Genomic DNA, 17,615 nt, shown 5'->3' with positions numbered 1-17,615 from the left:
AAGAAAACATAACACAAAATCCAACCCCAGCCCTCTACTTTTCTCTCAGAAAAGGCTTACAGAACAGTGGTCAGAGTTATTTAAAAAGGTCCAAACCCAGTATCATCTTAGTCTTGTTTCTAAATTCAAGGGTTAAAGAAAAATCTTATAAAGCATCAGACAAAAAATACCGGCTATTTACAAAGAAGAGAATGGCACTGGCTTCGGATGCCTCATGTGTGATGCAGTGGAAAAATATTGCAGAATTCTGAGGTAAGGTCAGTGATCCTAAATTCTTTATTCAGGTAAATTATTATTCTCCTACAAGGGAAAAATTAATCCGTATCTCAATACTCAACACTCAATACTGAACTCAAAAAAATTTTCCATGTAACAAGAAGCCAAAAACTAATTTGAATGAAGAACTGAAGAAGTGATGCAAAAAAGACTGTTATAAAATTATTTTCAGGAGTACAGTTACCTCTAAATAATTGTTTAGCATGTACTTCTTAAATTTAACACATTTGTTTAGTATTTAACAAAAAAGTTAATAATTAGGAATTAAATTTCATGTTATTTTACCAAAATGTGGGGAGGTAGAAAACAAAGGAGAAAAACAAGCTTTATTTTAAATCATTTCTTATTAGTTATGAAGTGGAATAAAAAATACAGCCAATTAGAAAAATTGGTTATGTTATGATGTTTGTAGAAGACTTGGTTAAATCAAAGAGACAGAAAACACAAACATTTTGCTCATATGTCACAAACACTTAAAATGTTAAAAACATCCTAGCACTCTGGGAGGCCGAGGCAGGTGGATTGTTTGAGCTCAGGAGTTCGAGACCAGCCTGAGCAAGAGTGAGACCCCGTCTCTACTAAAAATAGAAATAAATTATATGGACAACTAAAAATATATATAGAAAAAATTAGCCGGGCATGGTGGCACATCCCTGTAGTCCCAGCAACTTGGGAGGCTGAGGCAGGAGGATTGCTTGAGCCCAGGAGTTTGAGGTTGCTGTGAGCTAGGCTGACACCATGGCACTCTAGCCTGAGCAACAGAGTGAGACTCTGTCCCAAAAAGAAAAAAAAATGTCAAAAAAAGCATGTTTTTTAAAAAATGAGCAAATGTATTATTATGCTGGAAATCAATAAAGGAATCCAACTGCTGATAAGAAATGTTACAGAAGGTCTTCAGAAATGGAAAGCACATAGATGGTTTCAAATTTACAGCCCAAAATACATGCAGAAAAAAAGAAAACAAGATAAGATGTTGTCTATAAAATATATATATATAAATTAAAATATACAAAATTTAACGGTAATTAATTAGATAATTAATTATTACCACTAGTTTCACTGAGTTTCAGGCTGCAAGAGAATTTGGTCCCATGACTGTAACCCAAGAACTGCTCTCTTAGAACAATGGTTTGCTTGCTGGGGAACCACCTCAGCCTGGAAACACATACTGTCAGGGCACAGTCTGAATTATTAGTTCTTGGTGTGCTCATGGTTCACGAAGAGCCAGACACGGACCAAAGTAAGGAAAACACAAAAATGAGGTTTAGTGAGGAGGCAAAGGTAGTATTATAGAGCAAGAGCAAGATATAGGTCTACAGAGCAAGATACAAACCCCACAGATGATGACCCGACCCACTGTCATAGCAAAAGAGAGAGAGCTTGGTCTTGGTCTGGGTCTTGTTTTATTGTGCCTGGATAGGGACCTCCCCATGGCTCAGACATCACCATGGAACCACTTTCATCAGACAGTTGGGAGTTAAATGATCACAGTCTTACCGTCCATGCAGATCTCCCATGAGCCTCTCTGAAAGCCCATTTGGAGGGGTGAACTGCAAAGGCACCCACTTTCATCCCTAGAAGTCCCAGAATTCCTCACTGTCTACATAACAATACTGCACTTGCAAGAGAAGCAGAGCAGGGACTCAGGCAACTAGACCTCCTGCAGCACCTCCTTTGTTCTTGCTAAAATGGAAGAGTCAATTGTATCACACGCCCAGAGAGGCTGGGGAGGTTACTTTGAGTGGTAGTATCCTAGTTCCAAGAAGCCTGGGTCAATTGAACATATTTATTTTAAATTTTATCCAAAAAAAAAAAAAAGCATAAGTTCCTATGTATTTTACTAAAGAATAATGAAAAGGATAAATGCCTTGCTATATAGTAAAACATATTAGAGAGGTGGTATTAACACAGGTGAAAGATGTATAGAGATTTATAATATAGAAGTGAGTACTAGAGCTATGGGACCAAATGAAAGAGCCAAGACAAGACAAGTAGGAAAGCCCTGATTATGGAAGGTAATGCATATCGTGCTAAAGAATTGCCTTTTGTTTCTCAAGCAAATTATGCATCTTAAACATGAGAATGATATGGCTAAGTTGATATTTAGGAAAATTTTCTAAATCCAGTGAGATCCACCAGGAATATATCAGAGGGAGATAAGACCAAGAGAGCAGATGACTTTAGTGCAGTAGTGAGAATGGAGAGGAGTGGAAACAACAAATATATTACTAATGTAATTGGGATTAATCTAAGAATTGTGACTGGGAGGAGATAAGGTGGTGCCATACACGAAGGCAGAGAACACAGGTTTGGGAAAGACAGGACTGAGATGTACAGTTCAGTTTGGGCCATGTTGAGACTGAGACTCCAGTATGAGGTAGTTGGGTGGTTCCTGGAACGTCAGTTTTTGCATGGACTATACAGACCCCTCAAAGCACAGGGTGCCATAGAAACAACTGTAGGCTTCTACAAATTTGCCCATCCCCTGAAAATTATATTTTTAGGTTAAATATAATAATATTACCATCTGCGTCTTAGAACATGTTCATGTATCTTAAAGTATGTTCATTTAGTCATTCTTTCAGTCATTGAATATTTATTGAGCACTTACTACATGCCAGACATTTTTATTAAGAACTGAAAATATAATAGCAGATTAAATTAAGAGTGGGTAGAATGGTATATACTTCTTGTCCTGACAGAGTTTAGCCTGAGTAAAAAGAACCATACAAATAAATACACAAACAGAATTGTCATAGGTGCTGAATTTAGAAGTATACAGCGCTATGATAACAAATGGTAAGAAAAACAGACCACGTCAGAGACGTCAAAAGATTTCCAGCAAGTGAAGACAGCCCTGAGATTTGACGGAAGAATAGGAGTAAACCTGCAAAAGAGAACACAGTACACACAAACACCCAGTAAATAGAAGGAGTGTATCAAATCTGAAGAAATAAAAAAAAGGCCACAGTTCACATGAATTTCATGATACAAAACTTTTCAAATATTACTAAAATCTGCTTCTCTGTTTTAAGTATATCTTCTCTTGAAAAATATGGGCAAAAGATAATTTGAATGTGATCATGATTTGAATTCTGCAATATAATCTAGAGAAAGTTGTCTCATGCCCACATTTAAGTAACATGCTCAGGAGATCTGTCATCTGATAAAAGACACCTGCAAATTTCAGACAAACAAAGTAACAGATGTATCAGAGTTCATTCTCCTACCAAGCTATTGAGTTATCAGGCCCCTATGTGCTGGTAAGCCAACACTTGCAGAATGACATCCTCTTTGGTAAACTCTGGGTAACACATGATCTCCCTCCTTGCCACCCCACCATGTCAGGCAGATGGAAACTAATACTTGAGTGCTTAACTAATGGTACACCTCCACCCAGAAGGCCTCCAAAGCCATTTGAAACATCCAGATAGACCTCTGCTGAAGTTATTTTTTATCTGTACATGACACGAAATTCTTAGATAAGTGGGAATGTTCAGAATGCATGCTAAGACCATGCAGACAAAGAAGTGCTGCAGCAAGTCTGACCCCTTAATTTCTCTAATGCAGACAATTTCGAGAATGGTGGAATAAGAAGGCTTAGTGAATCCTCCTCTACCCAGGCAGCACTAAGACTGGACAGAATTTTCAAAAACAATTATTTCGAGACTCTGGTAATAGATCAAAGGCATACAACAAATGGAGAAGTGTTTATTCTACAACACTATTGAACTTGGGGTAAGCACACCTGTAAGCACATCTCCTCCACATGCCAAGTACCTTCACTGCATTCTACCAGTGCAGGGAAGGCCATGGAAACCAGCAGCTTCCCTGCTGGAGTGGCTAAATTAATTTAGAGAGCAGTAAGGGAAGAAACAAACCCAGGAGCATCATCAGAAAGAGTAGCAAACTCTGGCAAACAAATGGGAAAGGTTGAGTTCCCAGTTAGCTTGAGAGGATAATACTCAATGGGCAAGCAACATACCTGCAGATCAGCCAGAGAATCTAGAGAGAGATCCTGGGAATAAGATGTCCATGGTCCTGAGACTTGAGAAGCTCCCACATGTTCCTGGAGATCTGGAAGGATCTGCACATGGGCGAGGCTGCACACATGCTCGAGAGACCAGAAATCACCATTCCTGGCTTTCTGCAAGTCCCTGAATGAAAGTGAGGCTTGTGCAAGTCCTATCAGGAGACACAGAAAAGTGACACAGAAAGTAAAAGTCAAGGCAGACTTGCAAATTTCCTGAACTTGGAATGGATTTGCCAATCTAAGCATAGATCCATTTGCAAGGGGAGAAAACTTACTGGCTCAAAGTGTTTGAGCACAACCTCAGACCAATCACAGGGTGACCACTAAGCTATGTTGACATAGGGGTGACCTCTAAGAAACCAGTCTTTTTAGAAAAACAAGAATTTTTTAAAATAATCTGAGACATCAGCAAATGAACAATGTGAGGGAATCACAGACAGTACAGAATTAGTGCAGGCGAGTCACTAAACATACAAACAAACAAGCTCAACAGCAATAGCGATGAAGGAATCAGAATCAATATATCATATGATCTATGACATCCATTTTTCAATAACAAAAAAGAGGCCTGGGAACAAAGAGGAACTCTGTACACATAAAGTAAAAGGAAGTCAATAGAAACTGCCTTTGACATTGCTCAGGTTTTAGACCTAGCAGAAAGACTTCAAAGCTCCCATTACATATATTCAAAGAACAAATCCCATATTTAAGAATTAAAGGAAACAATGAACCATTAAATAGAGAATAGTATTAAAGACACAAGTTATTTTTATTAAAAAAGAAACTAAAAAAATTCTAAAGTCAAAGCTATGATGAATTTTTAGCAGGATGCAATATAAACATGGCAAAATCAGTTATATCTCTATATACTAACCATAAACCATCCAAAATGAAATTAGGAAAGTGATTTCATTCACAAAAGTCTCAAAAAGCCTAAAATAACTAAGAACTAATTTAATAAAAGAAATGTAAATTGTGTATACTGAAAACTACAAAATATGGCTAAGAGAAGTTAAAGATCTAAACAAATGGAGAACCATTTCATACATTCATAATAGTATGAAAAATAGTAACAATAAATTAAAAGAATAAAATTAACAAAAATGTAAAATATGTATTCATTTTATATCTATTTATATGTTATAAACAACACACTTTGTTTTTTCTACCAATTTTTCTACTAATTTCTACCAGTGTTTTTGTGGTTTTTATATTGTTTCCCTTTTTTGCTGAATATTATTTTGAGTAAGTAGAGTTTAATGGGAAATTGTATACTATAGTATTACTACATTTATTTGTCAGGTTGTCTTTTTAATCTACCTAAGTTACTTAATTATTTTCATTTTAATTTAATTTTCTACTTCTTAATTTATTCTGTGAACAAAATTATGCCATCTGCAAATAATGATATTGTCATCTTTGCTTATATTTATCTTTTATTTTTATTTACCTATAAGCAATGACAGACAACTTTGTCCTTTTTCTACTTTTAATATTTAATCTTACAATTTTTTTGTAATTAAGTGTATTTTCTATACCTTGGTTATAGCTACTCTAAACCATAAAAGGAAATTCAATTTTACTCCAGACTGGTAAAATGTTTCCTTTTTTAAAATCAATATATGTTTAATTTTATTGAGTGCTTTATCAGCCCTCAATAAAACTAAATATAAGCTGCAAATCCTCTTAAAATAGACAAGTACAGGCCGGGCACCGTGGCTCACGCCTGTAATCCTAGCACTCTGGGAGGCTGAGGCAGGTGGATCGCTAGAGCTCAGGAGTTCGAGACCAGCCTGAGCAAGAGTGAGACCCCATCTCTACTAAAAATAGAAATAAATTTATCTGGACAACTAAAAATATATATAGAAAAAATTAGCTGGGCATGGTGGTGCATGCCTGTAGTCCCAGCTACTAGGGAGGCTGAGGCAGTAGGATCGTTTAAGCCCAGAAGTTTGAGGTTGCTGTGAGCTAGGCTGATGCCATGGCACTCACTCTAGCCCGGGCAACAAAGTGAGACTCTCTCTCAAAAAAATAAAAATAAAATAAACAAGTACATTAATGAACATTCTAATGCTCAGTTATTCTTACACTCCTGGTAAAAACACTATGTGATAGGTATAAATTTTATTTCCTTAAATTCACAAGTGAAATTGGATAATAGCTATTGGATGTCTGGTTTATTTGTGTGCTTTGTTTTTGTTGTGTGATTTGTTTGTCATCAAGTATTCTTGTCAGGTTGCTGAGGTTTTGTGTTGTGATAATGTTAACTTCATAAAATGACTTCAACTCTTTTCTGTCTTTTTCAATACCTGAAACTGTCCATCACAGATGAGCCTACTTTCTTTGGATCAGTTAAAACTTTGACTTCAGGCTCAATTTTTATATCAACTGGTATATTTAGAGTTTCTTCTTCCTTTATTTTTGTTTTATTTTCATCGTTTATAATTTTCAATAAAATTTTCCATCTCATTTTGACTTCAAGTTACCTGGCATAAAGTTGTACATAATCTTCTCTCACTAAGTTTTATTCTTTACTGCATCTGTTAATACTCGTCTTTTACAGAATGGGAGAGAATGTTCACGTTACACATCCGAAAAAGGGCTGATAACTAGAATCTATAGAACTCAGGAAAATCACCAAGAAAAAATCAAACAACTGTATCAAAAAGTGGGCAAAGGACAAGAACAGAAATTTTTCAAAAGAAGACAGAATGATGGCCACAAAACATATGAAAAAATGCTCAACGTCTCTAGTCATCAGGGAAATGCAAATCAAAAGCACAGTGAGATACCACTTATCCCCAGCATTTATCAAAAAGTCTCAAAACAATAAATGTTGGTGTGGGTGCTGAGAGATTGGAACACTCATACACTGCTGGTGGGACTGCAAACCACTGCACCCTCTGTGGAAAGCAATATGGACATACACCAAAGAGATACAAGTAGAACTACCATTTGATCCAGAAATCCCATTACTGGGTATCTACCAAAAAGAACAAAAGACATTCTATAAAAAAGACATCTGCACTCGAATGTTTATAGCAGCACAATTCACAATTGCAAAGATGTGGAAACAACCCAAGTGCCCATCAATAAATGAGTGGATTAGTAAAATGTGGCATATGTATACTATGGCGTACTATACAGCAATAAGAAACAATGGTGATACAGCACCTCTTGTATTATCCTGGATAGAGCTGGAACCCATTCTACTAAGTGAAGTATCCCGAGAATGGAAAAATAAACACCACATGTACTCACCGTCAAATTGGTCTTAACTAATCATCACCTAAGTGCACGTATAGAAATAGCATTCATTGGGCGTCAGGCAGATGGGAGCGGGGAGGAGGGGATGGGTGTATACATACATACTGAGTGCCATACGCACCATCTAGGGGATGGATATGCTTGAAGCTCTGACTTGGGGTGGGGGGGCAAGGGCAATATACGTAACCTAAACATTTGTACCCCCATAATATGCTGAAATAAAAAATAACAGTAAAAAAAAAAATCAAAACACCAAAGGTCAAGACCTACTAAAGAGAAGATGACATACCAGAAGCAAATGCCATTTGCACTCAAAAATTGCTATGGTATAAGATAAATCTGCCTGGATTATAAATAGAAATATTTATAATATTTGATTCTAGGATTTGGGTCTATAGTTCTGTAGTACACATGGCATTTAAAATGCTTTCCCTTCATGTAAGTGAATATCAACACACACATACTCACAGAAACAAACACACACACACTCACACACAACCAGATTAGAATGTAGGGTAAGGGACATCAGGCAAGGAGAGTGTGATAAGAAAGAGGAGACATTGAGAACATTAGGAAGGGGCAATGACAGAGGCCCAGAGAAGTCAGGGCAACATGGAGGGAGGAAGACTTACTTGGGTGGATAAACGAAAACACTCCTTCTATGTTAAAGCAGACTAGAAGATAAAAGATTGTATAATATCATCCTCCTATATTACAGATGTAGGACTAGAAGCTGAAGAAGGTGAAAAGACCTTTCAGAATCACATGGGGGCTTTTCCAAGGTGGTCTGAAGGAAGCAGAGGACACAGACAGCAGGTGGAAGTCAGGGAGGTAAGAGAAAGTCTAGAAGTCAGGGCTGGGGAGGGCACAGGAGGCAGGGTATAAGGCTCAGGGTTACCAGAGCCACAGTTTTTTCTGAAATGCACTTTGGATGAGGAAGAGATTAGTCAGTTGGAAGAGAGGAAGTCACTACCAGGTACTGAGAAAAACGTTTCCTGAAATCAGAGATCAAACAACGGCTCTGCAAGATCTCCCAGTGAAATGCTGCTTCTTCCATTTCAATTGTTAGCAGTTCTCTTCCCAGGTGGTGACAGTGAGGACGGTAAGATTCACTCTGGCAGCTCCCAGCACTGGTGCAGGGGTCTTGGGTAAAAGCATCCTGCACTTCCTCAGCTGCACTTGGACATAAAGGGTCTGAGCCCTGCTGTCTCCAGCCCTCTTCTTCCTTTCTGGGTGTTGGGGCTGGAGCCTGAGTCCTTGGAGCAATCAAATGTGTCAGGCTTTATGTGTTCTTCAGACTCTAGGTTCCTGTTCTCCGGGTCTTTTCCATTTTTATTCTCTATCACTCCCTCCTTCTTCTCCCTTACTCTTCACAGTCTTGTTCTTCTACTCTTCACAGCCTTCCAAGGACCAACCTCTTTCCATATCATCCAGATCTCGTCCTTTGCCAATAGTACCTGGGCACACAATCAAGGTTCAGGCTGGCTGGATGATTTGCAGATTCATGGGTGGAACAGTGACTCCAGCACTTTCATATTCCTGAAGCCCTGGTCTAAGGGCAACTTCAGTGATGAGGAGATTGCTGAGCTGGAGAAGATATTCCGAGCCAACATCTATGGATATACTCACCATATACAGAGGCGTGCCAGAGAACTCAAGGTGAAATGTGAGTCCAATTCCCTAAACTGGGAAGATTCCCAGGGACTTTCTCTTTTTGCAGGCTGCTAATCCCTCTGATTCTTCTCCCCTCCTTTCTGCTTTACCCAACTGCATTCATACACTCTTCTAGAGCAATCTCTCACTGACTCCACATCTCCACATCCTATTCCGGATTCCAGCTGCTTCTGACTCTTCTCTGACAGATTAGGGCTCTCCATTAGTAAACAACTCCTCCTTTGTCTTATGTGGACCTTGCTCCTCAAGGGCCCTTACTTCTACCCTGTGCCTGAGTGACCTACAGAGTGGCTTCCTCCTCTGATCTGTCTCTTCAGTCGTCTCCTCCCTGCATCTCCTCTTGCTGTGGTCCTCTGGCTCATGCTAGAACGCTGCTCTCTGGGCTGCATCACGTTCTGCCTCCCTGTCCCCAACTATTACCATACCAGCCATTCATGACATGCACGGCTTTCCCAATGCCCTTTTTTCTGAAAATCTCTATGTACTGCAATTGGGGTTTGGTTCATCATTTCACATCCAAGAACTTTATCCTCACCTAAATATAAAATACTAGGTGCTTTTCCCATGGCTTTCTTTCTTATTTATGTTTAATAATTTGTTCTTTGATTTCCTTCTACCTAGTTCCCATTGAGGCCCAGGTCATAGCAGGCTGTGAGCTACGTTCTGAGGGCTCCACAGTAAGCTTCCTCAGGGAAGCTATAGGAGGATTGGATTTCCTGAGACTCGAGAAAGACACGTGTTCCTGCCCCAGAGGGAGGTAGCAGAGCACAGGATGCCTGCAAACTAATAATGATCCACCCCACTTTCTTCTATCGTATGAGGAAGCTCCTCTTTGACACCTGCCCCCGATATCTCTTGGGCGTCCTGGATGCAGGGAAGGCAGAGCTGCAAAGGCAAGGTTAGTCCTGCCCCCTATTTCACTTCCCACCACCTCCTCTAAGCTCAAGAGTAGGAAGGTACCTAAGAAGGATAGGGGCTTAATCAACAAGTTTATTGGATCCCAAAGCAGTGGAAGAGGACACTGTCCAAGCTTGTGGGCTTCTGAGTAGTCCCTGTGATCTGAATTTGAGTCATGATACGACACTCTCACTGCCCCTTCCTGTCCCAGTGAAGCCCGAGGCCTGGCTGTCCAGTGGCCCCAGTCCCGGGCCTGGCCGTCTGCTGCTGGTGTGTCACGATTCTGGATTCTACCCAAAGCCCGTGTGGGTGAAGTGGATGCGGGGTGAGTAGGAGCAGCCGGGCACTCAGCACAGTGACCTCCTGCCCAATGCTGACTGGACATGGTATCTCCGAGCGACCCTGGATGTAGCAGCTGGGGAGGCGGCTGGCCTGTCTTGTCGGGTGAAGCACAGCAGTCTAGAGGGCCAGGACATCATCCTCCACTGGGGTGAGAAAGGGCTGGGTCCCAGGCTGGACATGGGAGGAGGTGGTCCTCAGGCAGACAGGCAGGCACTGGGGAAGGATAGGGCTTGACAGATGAATGAGGGAGAGCGATAGATTGATTCATTTCTGGGACCCAAATCCCAACAGGAATAAAAATAGCGGAGCCAAGTTAAGGAAGAGATAAGAAAAAAGGACTCACAAATTATGTGAGTTGGAGCTAGAGGGATCAAAAGATAGATGGATGGTGTCAGGAATGTGAGAGAGGGAGTTGGAGATGACCATACATTGGGAGCAGCTGAATGGAAGTGCTGACACTCAGGTGAGCAAAGGATAGCCAGGGGATTCAGTGGGTAGGATTTGAAGTGACATCCTTTTGTCCTCTCCCAATTACCAGGACACCCATCTCCATTGGCTTGATCTTTTTGGCTATAATCGTGCCCTCCTTGATCCTTTTGCTGTGCCTTGCATTATGGTATAAGAGGCGCCGGTGAGTTGTTTTTGTTTTGTTTTAATCTTTCTTTTCTGTCCACCCTCCCACCCTTCTCAGTCACTTTATCTATTTCATTGCCTTAGCCTGATTCTTTCCACCAAACCCCTCTCCCAACTTCTGTCTCCTTTATGTGGAGATATATTTTTTAATCCTGCTAAAACACATAACAAAATTTACCATCTTTATCATTTTAAGTGTACAGTTCAGTGGTGCTAAGTGCATTCACATTGTTATGCCAGCAATCTCCAGAACCCTTTCATCCCTCAACACAGGAACTCTTTTCCTATGAAACAGCAATTCCCCATTTCTTCCTCCCCACTGCCCCGGCCCTGGCTAAAATCATTCCACTTTCTGTAGCTGTGAATTTCACGACTCTGTGTACCTCACATAAGTGGAATCACACTGTAATTGTCTTTTTGTTACTAGCTGATTTCACTTAGCATAACGCCCTCAAGATTCATCCATGCTGTAGCATGTGACAAGGTTTCCTTCCTTTTAAGTCCTAAATAATATTCCACTGTAGGTAAAAGACACATTTAGTTCACCCATTCATCTGTCTATGAACATTTGGCTTGTTCCCACCTCTAGCTATTTTGAATAATGTTGCTAGGAACATGGAATTACAAATACCTCTTAAAAACAGCTCTTTGTCTTTGTTGTTTTAACAGGTCATTTCAGGATAACTCTTGAGCCCCTGTCCTATCTCCTCTTCCATTTGGAATAAGCACCAAGAAGCCTAGAATCCCAAGATGTAAACCCAGGTGTCACTCTCATCATATTTCATCAAATTATCATCATATTTTATCAAAATGGAGTGTTCATAGATTTTAAGACAAATTATGATTTAAACACCATCACAGAAATTATTTAGAACTGTCAATTTATTACAATAGTGTACCAATAGTATGATCTATGTCTTATATATTACAATGTAGGAAAGAATGTCTCAGAATACATGAAATATGGTAGATACACTTAATGGTGACTTCTCTTTGGCTTTCTATTTTAATAATTTTCTATTACTGCTTCTACTTAAATATCATTTGTCAAAGTAGCTAAATATGATTGTTCTGGGATAATTGTATCACATAGATGCAAGGCATTTTTTATGTAATTTCTCTGTCTCTTCCTGGATAACTTTCCATCCCTCAAAGCCCAGCTGAGAAGCTTCTTCCTCTAGGAGGTCTTTCCCAGTGCTATTAATATAATGGAAGTAACCCTCCCTTGTCTGGTATCACCAAGAGAACCACTTATTCTGCACCCACAGCATTGCAGTTTTTTTGTTTTTCTTCCTTTTCTACTTGGAAGTTCCTTGAGGGCAGTGATCCCAGTTTGTGGATCCCTGCCAAGAGCTCTTACCTGCAAATGCATTTTCTCAGTAAAAATTATCTGAGTTGTTGACTGTCAAGTTAATGGTCTTCTTTAAGAGTTACTTGCTTCCTTCTTTTTCTCTGTTTTGTTGCTATTCTAGATCTTCCTCTTCTTACTAAAATACTTTCCACTTAGCCAAAAAATATGCCTTTCTGGTTTCTGCTCTGAACTAATCTGAAGAAAACCACCTTTGTCCTTACTGCAACTACAGTCTAACTTCAAAAAATCATTGGAATGGGTTCCTGCTTCTAATTTTTCCAGGGAGAATTATGGACAGGCAGGATGGGTGAGGAGTAATAGTTCAGGGATATTGTGACATATTCAAGGAAAAGAATTAAGAGGGCTCTTCCTGCCTTTAGGGGTCCTTGTTTGATATCTGTGCTATATTATTCAGTTATATTTTTGATTTGCAGTTACATTTATGCATTTTCTTGCTTATTCCACAGTTTTCTAAAACATCCTGGTTCATTTTGATTAAAATATTAGGAGGAAGGGGGATTTGAGGATATATATTTATAGGACTTAGGAAGAGAGGTCAGGGGAAACAGTAATTTGGGGGAAGACAGGGGTACTAGAAGCAACTCTACAATCTGTAAATTTTAGGACAATATGGTCTATAGTGTTTGAGAAGTATAGGAAATAGTTGAAATCACAGCTTTCCCCCCCCCCCTTGTATTGGTACAACTGTATTCGTTCAACTGGACCTCATCTTATAGAGTAGCCATGTTATTGCTTTAGGCTTGTGAACCACGCAACATGAAACATAGGAACTAGCTGCAGCAATAGCACCTGGAAGCTTGCTAGAAAAACTAGTTGCTACCTCCCAACCTACTGAAGCAGAAAATATGGGAATGGGAACCACTGACCTGTTTTAACAAGGCTTCCAGGAAATTCTTATTTATATTCAAGTTTGAGAACCTTGTTCTAACAGTTTCTCAACCTCTGCACTACTGACATTTTGGGCCAGGTAATTCTTGTTGAGGAAGGCTGTTCTGTGCACTGTACAATGTTTAGCAGCATCCCTGGCCTCCACCCACTAGATGCCAATAGGAACTTCTCAGTTGTGACATCAAATATACCCTCAGAAATTGCTAAATGTTCCCAATGGGAACAAGTTGACCCCAGATGAAAACCAAGGTCTAAGGTAATGATCATAATTTCATGCCTTCATTTAGCCAGAATAATTGCCTTATAGCCCATATCTGACGTGATTTGGTCTGATCCAACTGAAATTTAGGATCTATGTTTGCTGGTTCAGGAAAGAGGAGTTCTCACTTTAGCTGGTATGATGTGTTCAATGCCCAAAATTGTTACAGAATTTTGCTCCACAGGAAAATCTGGCCCAGGAATGAGGCACACAAATCAAGAAAACAGATAAAAGAGGAAATGATAAGGCAACAGGGCAAAAACCTGAATCAACTATACCTGAGACTTGAACTACCTCTGGATATTTTAATCATGTGAACCTAATAAGTTTCATTTTTCCTTTTAAAGCAATTTAGTTTGAATTTTTAGTTGCTTGAAAATTCTGATATTACTGTGATCACTGATGTCTTGCACCAGCTTTACTCTGTTTTCTTTACTCCTCTTATTCTTTCTCTTCCCAAATTACCATCCGTCAGCAGTGGTTTTTTGAACTTATGATTTTCCTATACATATCCTTACCTTGAGAAACCTTAATTTACCCATGACTTTATGACTTCTGCATGAGTGACTTTCAGAAATAGATCTTCAAACACAAAATACAAGGGCTTCCAAACTATTTTTGTGTGAGAGTTCACATGCATGCATGTTTGTGTGATTTTTGCCAATATATAAAAATACAGTAGTTTGCCCTTTTCTATGGTAGGTATATTCCAAGACCCCCAGTGGGTGCCTCAAACCAAAGACAGTACCAAACCCACTTACTATCAATTGAAACACATTTGTGTGCATGTCTTCCACCCAAAAATGTAATGCCTTTTCCATCTTAACTAAGCAGGGATCATCAGCTGTGACCATAACTTTTGCAGTTCGAGGTGTAACTGCAAAACAAGTATGAATTTTATTCTTCTTCACAATTTTATGGATAGAAGATTCATTCTTACTGAAGATCTTAGAAACCTCAGCGTACTTTTTTTTTCTTTCCTTATTAAGTAAAGAACTTTCACCTTTTCATGTAAAGGAAGCACTTTGAGCTTTACTCGGGCATATTCAAGAGTTTGACTACAAATGGGTATGAGGGGTTATGGAATTCTCTATTTTGATTGTGAACTTTTAATGTGGGCTTATATATTTGTCAAAATAAATGAAACTGTACAATTAAAATAGAGGCATTTACTGAAAATTATGCATCAATAAAGTTGAGTTAAAATTTTTTCAATTAAACAAAAATGAAAACAGTAAAAAGAAAAATAACATGGACAGATTGAGGAAGCAAACTTCAGGAAGATAGACACAATTTCATTTGTTTTCTCCCCTACAAATTTAGAAACAGTGTGTGTCTGTCTCACATTCAGTGCTTAACAAATGTTACTTGAATTAGTAAATGAAACCTAAAGGGACTAAACTCTATCCAACACTATCTCAGACAGTAAAGCCCTTTGGGCGATTTGCATCCCATATATAGCACATTGGTTGCCTTGATTCCACCCCAACCCTTAGGACTAACTCTGTTGCTTCTTTTTCTTAACCACTCTGTGACATATCTGCCCTGCTACCATTCACACATGATTTGCACACACTCTCTATTTGTGTTTGTAACAAGTTGGATGGAATTGGCTCTCTGTTTTTAGAAACTAAGTATGTCCAGGGACAAAGCTACATTTTTACTTAAAGGTTTAGGGAGAAAAACAGGGAGTTAAAGGAGGCTGGAATTTCTCACCTAAGTGAAGGACTTAAACAAAAACGGAAGCATCAATATTTCAAATGCTGCGATAATGTCAGGAGGGAATGTAAGCAGACAAAACTACCAGTGTGATACTTAATCCAACTTAGATATGATTCTTTTTGTTTCATTTAATTTTGTTTTCTTTTTTGCTGAACACATAGTACACACAGGAGAGGCACCATTATCATAATTCTTGTCCCCAAAGAACTTAAAAACGGAAAAAGGAAGAAAGACCACAGCAGTTGCAAAGCAGGGGAGGAAGTGATACATACACATAGCAGAGTACAGTTGAAGGGCTCTCTAGGTTCAGAGGAAGGAAAGACTGATTCCTTCTTATGGCTCAAGGAAGATTGTGGGAGGAAATGACATTAGAAATGGGCTTTGAAGGATGAGTACTATAGAAAAAACGGAGATTGCAAGAAAGCCACTCTATACAGAATAACAGAAATTAAATTGGCTTATAGTAACAAATGATTGTTAGGCAGAAAACAAAAAACAATTTAAGCGGATGCTAAGTGGGGAAGCCAGGCAAGATGGCAGACGAGAAAAGCCACCAGCCAGGGTGTCTCTGCAAGAAAAACAGATTTTAGAAGAAAGTGAAAAAAAAATAAACAGGCAGACAAACATAGATCAGATGAGGGTCGGAAGGCAGGGTGCCTGAAACTACAGGAGGCTCCACAGAAAGATGTTGCGGAGGAGAACTGGAAGGAGAAAGGGCCGTGAGTAGCTTGGAGACCAGCAACAAGGGTAGGTGGAGCAGTTACATTTCCCCTCCCTTGGGTTTTGGACTGCAGGTGGACTCCTGAGTGGAGAGACCTGCCCACACCAGCCCAGAGACAGCCACCGGCAGTGAGCCATGAGCCTCTTGTGGACAGGGCACCAGGCTCTCACCTCCCTCAGGGCACCTCCTGGTCTGCAGACCCGAGCTGATCTGCAGGCACCGTATTGCTTCTACTCCCATCCCCTTTCCCTACCAACGGCTGCCGAGAGAGACAATTTAGCCACCACCTGAAGTCATCTGCAGAGAATGGGATCTTTCATTTTGGGGACCTACAGCAGACTTGGGGGTACTCAGATTGTGAGCTCCCTATCTGCCAGCCCTCCCAGGTGCTCCTTGCATGGTGACTTCAAGAGAGTGGGGCAAATCCTGAGGCAGAGAGACATCAACCCAGCTTGGGCACCCCGTGGGTGACTTGAGACCAGCACTCCTCTCCCGGGAAGGGTCAGGGATTGATCTCCAGGGCCCAGGGGACAGGCCTGCAGACCAGATCTCATACACCCAGGTCTCGATCACATTGCCCTGGGGCACAGAAGGGGTATTTGTGAATGACTCTACTGTGTGTACCTTCAGGGGCAGATCAGTGTGCTTGAGAGGCAACCCTCCTCTCACAGGAAGGTCGTGTGCCCAGCCCAGGCTGCTATCCTGGGCAGGGAATCTCCTGGCCTGCATGACAGCCAGGGTAGATCCACTGGCTTGAGGACCTGCCCCCTGGCAGAATCCCAGGAGAAACTGTGGAATATGGGAGGGTGGAAAGGAGCAAGGCCTGCTCTAGATTGTAGGTCTCAGACAGCCCCACCCCCACAAGCAGATTTTTCTGCTGAGTGGGGCCATTCCAGCCACTCCCTGGAAGCTTTGCCCAGAGGCAAAGAACAGACCTTTCACCCCTGCTAACAGCATTTGTGGAGCTTGAGGGCAGGGTCACCCAACCCAGCTCCACCCAGACTCACTCCCTGACCTGCCCCCACTGAGGTGCAGAATAAGGACACACCTGGAAGTCCCAGGGCCCCACCCACCACATGAGGCACTAGAGTGCCTCTCCAGAGGAACTAGAACTGGTTACCGGACCCAAAAACAACACTGCATTCTGCTCCTCCCAGCAAGCGCCACCTACTGACAGGGAGGTCATTCTGCACACCCTTTTACTGCATCTACTGACTCATCATATAGGGTGTGGTCAAATGCCACCCACAAACACCACCTACTGGCTCAGAGGCTAAACAGGGTGTGTCATTATCCAAACGAAAATCTAAAGGTAAGAAGTAACAGCTGATCCAGATGGGAAGGAATCAGCAAAAGAATTCTGGAAGTATGAAGAATCAAACGGAAAGCACACCCTCAAAGAGGAACACCAGCTCTCTAGCAATGGACATTAGCCAAATTCAGAACACTAAAATGATAGAAGAAGAATTTCAAACATGGATCATACAAAAACTCAATGCTATGTAAGAAAAAATGGATAACCAACACAAAG

At 40.5% G+C, this 17,615-nt stretch overlaps 1 pseudogene; it reads left to right on the top strand.

Moving 5' to 3' along the window:
* Positions 1 to 8,605: 8,605 nt before the first annotated feature.
* LOC123635149 lies at positions 8,606 to 12,389 on the top strand (annotated as a pseudogene).
* Positions 12,390 to 17,615: the final 5,226 nt, after the last annotated feature.

Source organism: Lemur catta, chromosome 3 (genome assembly GCF_020740605.2).
Source record: "Lemur catta isolate mLemCat1 chromosome 3, mLemCat1.pri, whole genome shotgun sequence".
NCBI lineage: Eukaryota > Metazoa > Chordata > Mammalia > Primates > Lemuridae > Lemur > Lemur catta.
The sequence above is the reverse complement of the archived record's forward strand: the minus strand, read 5'-3'. Positions and strand labels throughout refer to the sequence as shown.